The sequence below is a fragment of the Gorilla gorilla genome, chromosome 12 (genome assembly GCF_029281585.2).
Source record: "Gorilla gorilla gorilla isolate KB3781 chromosome 12, NHGRI_mGorGor1-v2.1_pri, whole genome shotgun sequence".
Lineage (NCBI taxonomy): Eukaryota > Metazoa > Chordata > Mammalia > Primates > Hominidae > Gorilla > Gorilla gorilla.
Genome location: NC_073236.2, coordinates 24,320,970 through 24,329,123, shown reverse-complemented (window position 1 = coordinate 24,329,123; position 8,154 = coordinate 24,320,970).

The window sequence follows — 8,154 nt, the reverse complement described above, 5'->3', positions numbered from 1 at the left end:
AATCTTCATTTTTGGAGGTTTATACATCAATGGATTTTGAAGGCTTTTCATATCACATATATATATGCTTATAATTATTCTTTATTTTTGAGATATTGGACCTTTATTTTTATGAAATATCTCCCTTTACCTCTGTAACCCCTTTTGTTTTAAAGTCTATTTTTTTCTGATGTTAATATAACAATTCCAGCTTTCTTGCGGTTACTGCCTGCATCATATAACTTTTCCATCCTTTTTTTTCTATGAATTTTCATCTTTGGATCTAAAGTGTGTCTCCTGCAGACAACATGTAGATGGATCTTGTTTATTTAATTTGTTTTTCCTGCAGTCTGACAATCTCTTTTATTTGAATATTTAAATTCATTTTCACATGAAGTTACTAGTGTAGTTAGATTTACATCCATCATTTTACTTCAGTTTTCTGTATACCTTATGTCTTTTCATTCCTCTATTCCTCCTTTACTGCTTTCTTTTGAATTAGGTATTTTTTATAAAACATTTAAATTTAATAATATTTTATCTATGTTTTTTCAATGTTTCCCTGAATTGCTACTTTAGGGTTTACTGTAGACATCTTATCACAATCAATTGTAGATTCATAACAATTCTAGTGACATATATGTATATAGAAATTTTACTTTTGTTCACTTTTGTATACTTTGGCTCTCCTTTTTGTGCTATTATGGCTGTACACATTACATCTGTATATGCTATACACCCAATAATTTATTGTTATAACTGTTACTTGATGATATGGTTTGTTGTTTTGTCCTCTCCAAAGTTCATGTGGAAACTTAATTTCAATGTGACAGCATTAAGAGCTGGAACCTTGAGGGTATGATTAGGCTATTAGGGCTCTGTCCTCATGGATGGTATCAGTGTCTTATAGAAGGGCTGGAGGGAATTAGGACCCTTTGCCTTTTCATCCTTTTCACCATATGAAAATACAGCATTCATCCCCTCTGGAGGATGCAGTGTTCAAGGCACCTCAGCAGACACCAAACCTGCCAGCAAATTGATCTGAAACTTCCAGCCTGCAGAACTATGAGAAATAAATTTCTTCTTTACAAATTTCTCAGTCTCTGGTATATATATGTATCAGCATGAACAGACTAACACACTTGACATAATTTTATGTCTTAAAAAAAGAGATAAAAAGAAACGTACTATGTATTTACAGCTTTTGTTATATTAACAGTCTTATTTAGTATTTCAGGTCTTTTCATTTGTTCAGCATTTGAAACTTCTTCCTGACACCAGAGGGGCTCTTCTTAGCTCTCTTTTTCCTGGGTTATTCCTTGTAAACTAGCTGATATTTGTTTCAAAGCATATGTCTCTAATAAAGTGCCAGTCTCTCTTATTTGCTTTTTACTATCACTTCATTGTTTTTCAAAGTACCCTTATGGTTGAATTTCCCCAAACTCTTCTTTTGGGAAAAGCTTTACACTCTCTGCTCTATGTTCTGCCCCTTCCTTTGGGCAAAACTTCTGAGCTTTGGCTCTGGTGATGCAGCAAAGAGAGCAGCATTCTCCTCTTGGAGTGACAGCCCTACTTTGAGACTGGGTCACTGGGATGAGAAGTAGCCGTTGGTAATCTCAGCTTGCCACTCCTGGAACGAGAACTTTGCCTTACAGACAAACCAGAAAGAAGGCAATCAGGGCTCAGTGTTCTCAGTGTGTTGCACCCAAACAGTCCTCATTCCATGAATTAGAGCTGGTAGGAAGAAGTGACATCCTACTTCTTGGCCACATTCCACAAAAGCTTAATCTCAAGAACAGGTAGTGGCAGTAGGTGGGGGTTGAAATGAAAAATTCTGATGTACTGTTACTACCAGAAAGATACTATAGCTCCCCAGTGGGGTCTAGTAAAAGTTCTATGTTCTTGGCTACATTGCCTTGAGTACAGTTTATATCAAGATAGTCTGTGAGAAAGAGAGGTAAGAATGGGTTGTGGATAAAATGCAAAAAAACTCACTGTTCTTACTGAGTTTCAGTAGATTTTCTTGAATAAATACTTCATCATTTTCTATGTACCATTAAGACTTTTCAAGTGACATAAGTGATGGTTGTTGTATAATTTTCAACAATTTTATAAAAGATCCATGGAGCTCTTCACGTTGCCATTCTAGAGGCAGAACTTCTGCATTTATTTCTTATTTAAGGAAATTAAGGTTTTCTTTAATTTCTCTCCTTCTAAAATATGCTTTGGAATCTCACTCTCTACAGCAAATTGGGTCTCAGTATATTTCTTTCTCCAAGAGAAGTCTGCTAGATACTCAAATAATTTTTGTTTCATATTGTTATGTTTGAAAGGTTGTTTTGTTGTTAAAAGACAATAGGAAGATCAACATGAAATCCTCACGTTCATTTTATGAATATTATGTTTTCATTCAGAAAGAGTTACAATATATTTGAGTGCTCATGAAACTTTAAAAAGAAGTGGATTAAATAATCAATCTCCCTAGACAGATAAAAAAGCACATGATATTTTGGTATTCCCCAACTTTTATTATTTGACTTTCATGTTTTAGCAAATAACTTTCAACAATTTGTCAACTTAACTTGCGCAGTCATTTGTATTTTATATTATTCCATTATTTATGCATGTGTTGAATAGACTTTAATATATAGAGTAGATGTTGACACACTCGAATTTGTAACAAAGTGAAAAATTACTTTGATACATATTTCTTTTTTTCTGACAAAATTCTGAAGTGCTTTTCCATCTCTTCTAAAACAACATATAGAAAACTTGTTTTTTTCTCATTATTAAATACATGACTTGGAATACAGCAAAATTAATTGGCTATAAAACAAACCTTTAAAAGAGAATAGTTTGATGAAAAATATAAGCATTCTTGCTTATACATAAGATCCCACAGAGCCAATTTAACTTTTTTTCCAGATTTATGTCCCAATTTAAAACTTTAATTCCTACTGTCTAAGCATTGTGGCTAAAAGTATGAGATAATTAATTACTCCTGACATCCAACTTTTGTGATCATAGTAGGTGACATTCCTTTGAAAAAACTTGAAAATTTTCTGGTAAATGTTATGTTTGTGTATGGGTGTAGAGTTTCATTTTCAAAACAAGCTCTCACATATCAAAGTTAAGTGTTTTAATTATCTTTTAAGACTATGTCCTTGGATGCTATGCTGTATGCCAATATTTATACATGTTGAATATGCTTTCATTTAACTTACATAGCCATAATGCTTAACTTTAAGCAGAGATTCCTTATTAATTCTGATGAATGTTGGTAGAAAATACGCTGAAAATAAAATATGTTAGAATAATTTTTAATAAAATGATTAAAGGAAAGAAGCTAGCAGAAGAGCCAGCACCACAGAAAGCAAAGTCACATTCTGGATCCAAGCAATGTTTCCATGAGCAAAGAACCAGCAAATTGAATTCACGAGATGGAGCAGAAGCAAGAGAGTGAAGAGGAAGTAGACTTTTTTTTTGTTTTTGTTTTTTATTTGTTTTCTCATGAGAAGAGTGTACTAGTAGTAGAAATAACTTCTATGAATGAGACCAGAAAGACATAGGTAGAATAGCTGGACCGTCTGTATAGGATAGGTAGTTATTATATTGTGTGTTCTGGAGGTAAGATTTATGTAAATTCAAGCCTACAATAGTATCAAGGTCCATTAAGCAAGCATCCATTAGACAGCAAGAAAGACTAAGAGGCTTTCAAACCACAAGTGTCAGTAGTTAAATGTGGAGCAAATACATAGACATTTGATACTATGACAAAAAATAATAATGAGAGGTTTAACATAATATAGTTTAATATTTTGTTCCCCCGTTTGGTAATTATATAAATCTACATACTAGTTTTTCAAAACTTAACTAATCCTTTTTAAATATATTTCTATGAAATTTCCTGCTATACTTGGGAAACAGTTTACAGTGTAAACTCATTTTGTAGGGATTTTTTTTAAAGAATCATGAAAGAATAGCGATAAATTTAAATAATTTTGCCAGTTGAATCATGTATGTGATAAAAAGGCTTTATATTTCTGATTCCTAAATCAGGGCATGACAGTACGAATCATAAATCAATTATTCTTATGTCCATTGTATAATTATAGAAGAAGAATGCCCAAACCTTTTTTGAATGAGGGTATGTCATGAGCATCAAAAGGGAAAAAAAAGTATGAAAATCCCTAAGAGTTTTACTCTGGAGAGTCATATAGATTGTGCGTTCTTTAGCTAACATTTTAAAACAAATATCTGAAATCACTTGCTTAACCCCTTTGAGTAATATACTATTGCCCTTAAGAGAAATTCAGTAATCTACTAAAGGTCCTTTTCATATAGCCCTGACTTCTTTCTCCAGTCACGTGCCCTTACTGGTGTCTATGACCCAAACATACTAGTTGTCTCTCAATTTCGCTAAGATGTTCTGCATTCTTTCTTCTCACAGCTTTTATGTCTATTGCTGCTTCTTGAAGGCATATTCTCTAGTGTTTGCTAGCTACTGTCTATTATTTTGAATCAGTTTAATGGTTTATTTTCGAGGAGACAAGGGCAAATTTTGCTGCTCTATATTCCCATAGTATTGTGGTCTTCTCTGTATTAAAAACTCATCGGGCTAAAAATTGTTTGTGATTCCCATTTATTTACCTGCTAGATTCTAAATTCCATGAGGACTGGAAATGCAACCCTTTATTTACCTGTGTATCTCAAACATTGTGTTCTTCCTGTGAGATAGTCACGTATTTATTAAAATGAAAGAAAGACTGCATTACCAATACCTCTTGCACTATGAAATTTTCCTTAATTTCAAAAAAGCCAAACATTTTTTTTTCTCATTTATATAGTTTGAGATTCTTTTCTGGCGATAATGTTTCACCTATAAAAAGACCTATTAAAATTTATTTAATAATAAGGGGAGGAATAAAATAACTATGCATTTTTTGTTGAAAGCACAGTTGTGTCTGATACTTTAATTACACTATCTTATTTAACCTTTCATAAATGACCAGAATATGAGAATATCATCCAAGATTTAAATACCAATTATCAAAATTTACAGCTATCAAATGGAAGACTCAGGTTTATGCTATGCCACATTTTCTCTTCTTTCCTTTTTGTGATGGTATTCTAAATTGTGGAGAAAGAAAACATTCTACTTGTGATTGCTTCTGCTAGTTACTTCTGCAAAACAAACTACTCAAATTCAGTGGTGTGATGCAATAACCATTTTGTCATCCTCATATATTCTGGGGTCAGGGGGTTGAAAATACAAAATGGGGTGACATTTCTGTGGTCTACAGTAATTGGGGCCTCTGAGAATTCCTAGATATCTAGGAATGAATTAAACGTTGGACAATGAAATCTTCTGAAAGCTTCTTTACATGTTTGGCTCCTGCATTGGTATGACTTAAAGGCTGGGCTCAAAATAATCTCTTAACCAGAGTGTCTGAATATTGCTTCTTCATGTAACTTGAGCTTCCTCACAGCATGGAATCATACAGGTAGCTTGCCTGAGTGTTTCAGTTAATGGGTCAATGTATTGCCTTTAATAATCCTGCCTCAGAAGTCACATAGAATTACTTTAATTCTGAGTTGGTTTAAGCAATCACAGCCTGTCTGACTTCAGGGGGAAGAAACATGATGTCTACCCTTTGATGTGAGGACATTCAAAGTATTCGTGGCTATGTTTTAAAAATGCCACAGTTATCTTCTTTTTAAAGAGATGCCATATCCTTATTATCACCAATAGAATCAGGATTTGAAAATAGTTCTTATGCTACATATGCATTTTTATAATCATTCTTGCTATTATAATCTTTTTCAGAAAGGGTGAAGGGGTAAGGATTATGTTTCATACTTTCTCAAATTCTGTGCTCTATAAGCATTTTTATTTTTTGTCCATAATAGATTATGGTACAAAGGTAACTCAAAACTAGAGTGTATAAACATAAAAAATACAAGTTTTCATATCCAAGCTGTGGATAAGATATTCAAATATGAAAAAGATTTTGAATTTGTTTTAAAAATTAAGTCTTCTAATTTTGTAAAAAGAACTAAGATAATTGTCCACTAATCACTCATTAAATCTCCTCCTTAGTTCTACTTCCACAAAAGCTATTACCATCTATGATTAATTTGAATTTCAGAGGAAGAAAATATAGTTTGAGGAAAATGGATTGTGGAGCAATCTCAATGCTAACTACTATAAAATAGCTTATTACTTGAAAAATGAGGATATTGTATGAATTTTTGCAAGTCAATTGGTAGCAAAAACAACATTTAAGTGATTGTAAATATGTCATATATAAAACTATCTTGTAAAGATGTTACGTACAGAGATATTACATGTTCCTAGCTTCTGCATTCAGAAAAATATTTTAACTGGAACAGGTTTAAGTTGGGTAATTGTAGTGTGTCTAATAATTTTAATACAAGGTAAAAACATTTTCTGTTGAAAATCAGTTTTAATATGGTTAGGTTTTATTTATATTTTGAAAATTTAAGGACTCTTGAATATTCTTAAGTAAATTGCAATTTAATGCAATTGTAGTTATACTCAGTAGTATAGTTACACTTGATTAAAGCCATTATAAAGGAAATGTAATCCCATACTGGTTATCTTCACATTTCTTTTGGTTAAAGATCAGTTTATTTCATTGAGATAATAGTTCAGGAGAAAGGTTATTGACTACATGTATCTATAGTATTGTCTAAGCAACAGGAGTTTAGTTGGCATGTTTTTTATTTTTGAGAGTACATCAATGTAATGAAATGTATTAAAAATTGTACCCATAATATATATATATATATATTTATTTATTTATTTATTTTTTACAGCAGTGTTTTTCCTTGGAGATGATTCAATCAAATTGCAGAAGAGACACTTCTAATTAATTATTGGGAAGTACAAGCTAGGATTATTGTTTTCCTGAACGTTTGTGACTAGCAGTGATCTCTTACAGACGTGGGGGTCTGGACACTTGGACCTTAAATTGGAAATGGTTAAAAAATTGTTATCCAAAGAATGACAATGGTTTGTTTGCCAAGTCTTTTTGTTTTGTTGTGTTTTGTTTTTTGAGATGGAATCTGTCACGCAGACTCGAGTACAGTGGCGTGATCTCGGCTCACTGTAACCTCCACCTCCCGGGTTCAAGCAATTCTCCAGCCTCAGCTTCCTGAGTAGCTGGGATTACAGGCAACCACCATCATGCCCAGGTAATTTTGTATTTTTAGTAGAGATGGTGTTTCACTATGTTGGTCAGGCTAGTCTTGAACTCCTGACCTCAATGAATCCATCTGCCTCAGCCTCCCAAAGCGCTGGGATTACAGGTGTGTGCCACCGCGCCCAGCTGCCAAGCCTTTTTAATGTTAGTATTGCTGTTGAATATATCTGGTGTTTTCATTCAAGAAAATACTTAAAAGCCGTTTTAGGGGCCAGGTGCAGTGGCTCACGCCTGTAATCCCAGCATTTTGGGAGGCCGAGGCGGGAGGATCATGAGGTCAGGAGATCAAGACCATCCTGGCTAACACGGTGAAACGCCATCTCTACTAAAAATACAAAAACTTAGCCTGGCGTAGTGGTGGGCGCCTGTTGTCCCAGCTACTCGGGTGGCTGAGGCAGGAGAATTGCGTGAACCCGGGAGGTGGAGCTTGCAGTCCAGCCTGGGTGACAGAGCCAGACTCAGTCTCAAAAAAACAAAACAAAAGAAACAAAAACAGCCATTTTAGGGTAAAAGAATCTTTCTGATAACTATCACTGTACACATCTTCCTGTTTCACTGATCCCTCTTCTCTCCTTTACTTTTAACCTTTTGTGATAGCTCTTTATGCATCTTCTCCTTCTGGGGTCATTGAAGATGTGTTCTGTCTTATTGATGTCTGTTACCACTAAGTACTTCTTATCCCTAGACAGGTGGTTTGATTTTATGACCACCCAGACAACTCTAAGTAAGATACAAGCAGTGTGCTATTTTTCCCTACTCTGCACTCATAAACTTCAAACAGTTCCCTCTTGTGTTTGCACCTTCCAATAAGGATATAGACTTAGAACTTTTAAAATTGATGACTACTCTTTACTGCAAGAGTGGAATACTATATTGGACCATGATTACGGGCAAGATCACCTAAACAGAATGGATATCTTTAACTCTACACTGCGTGTAAGTACTCACT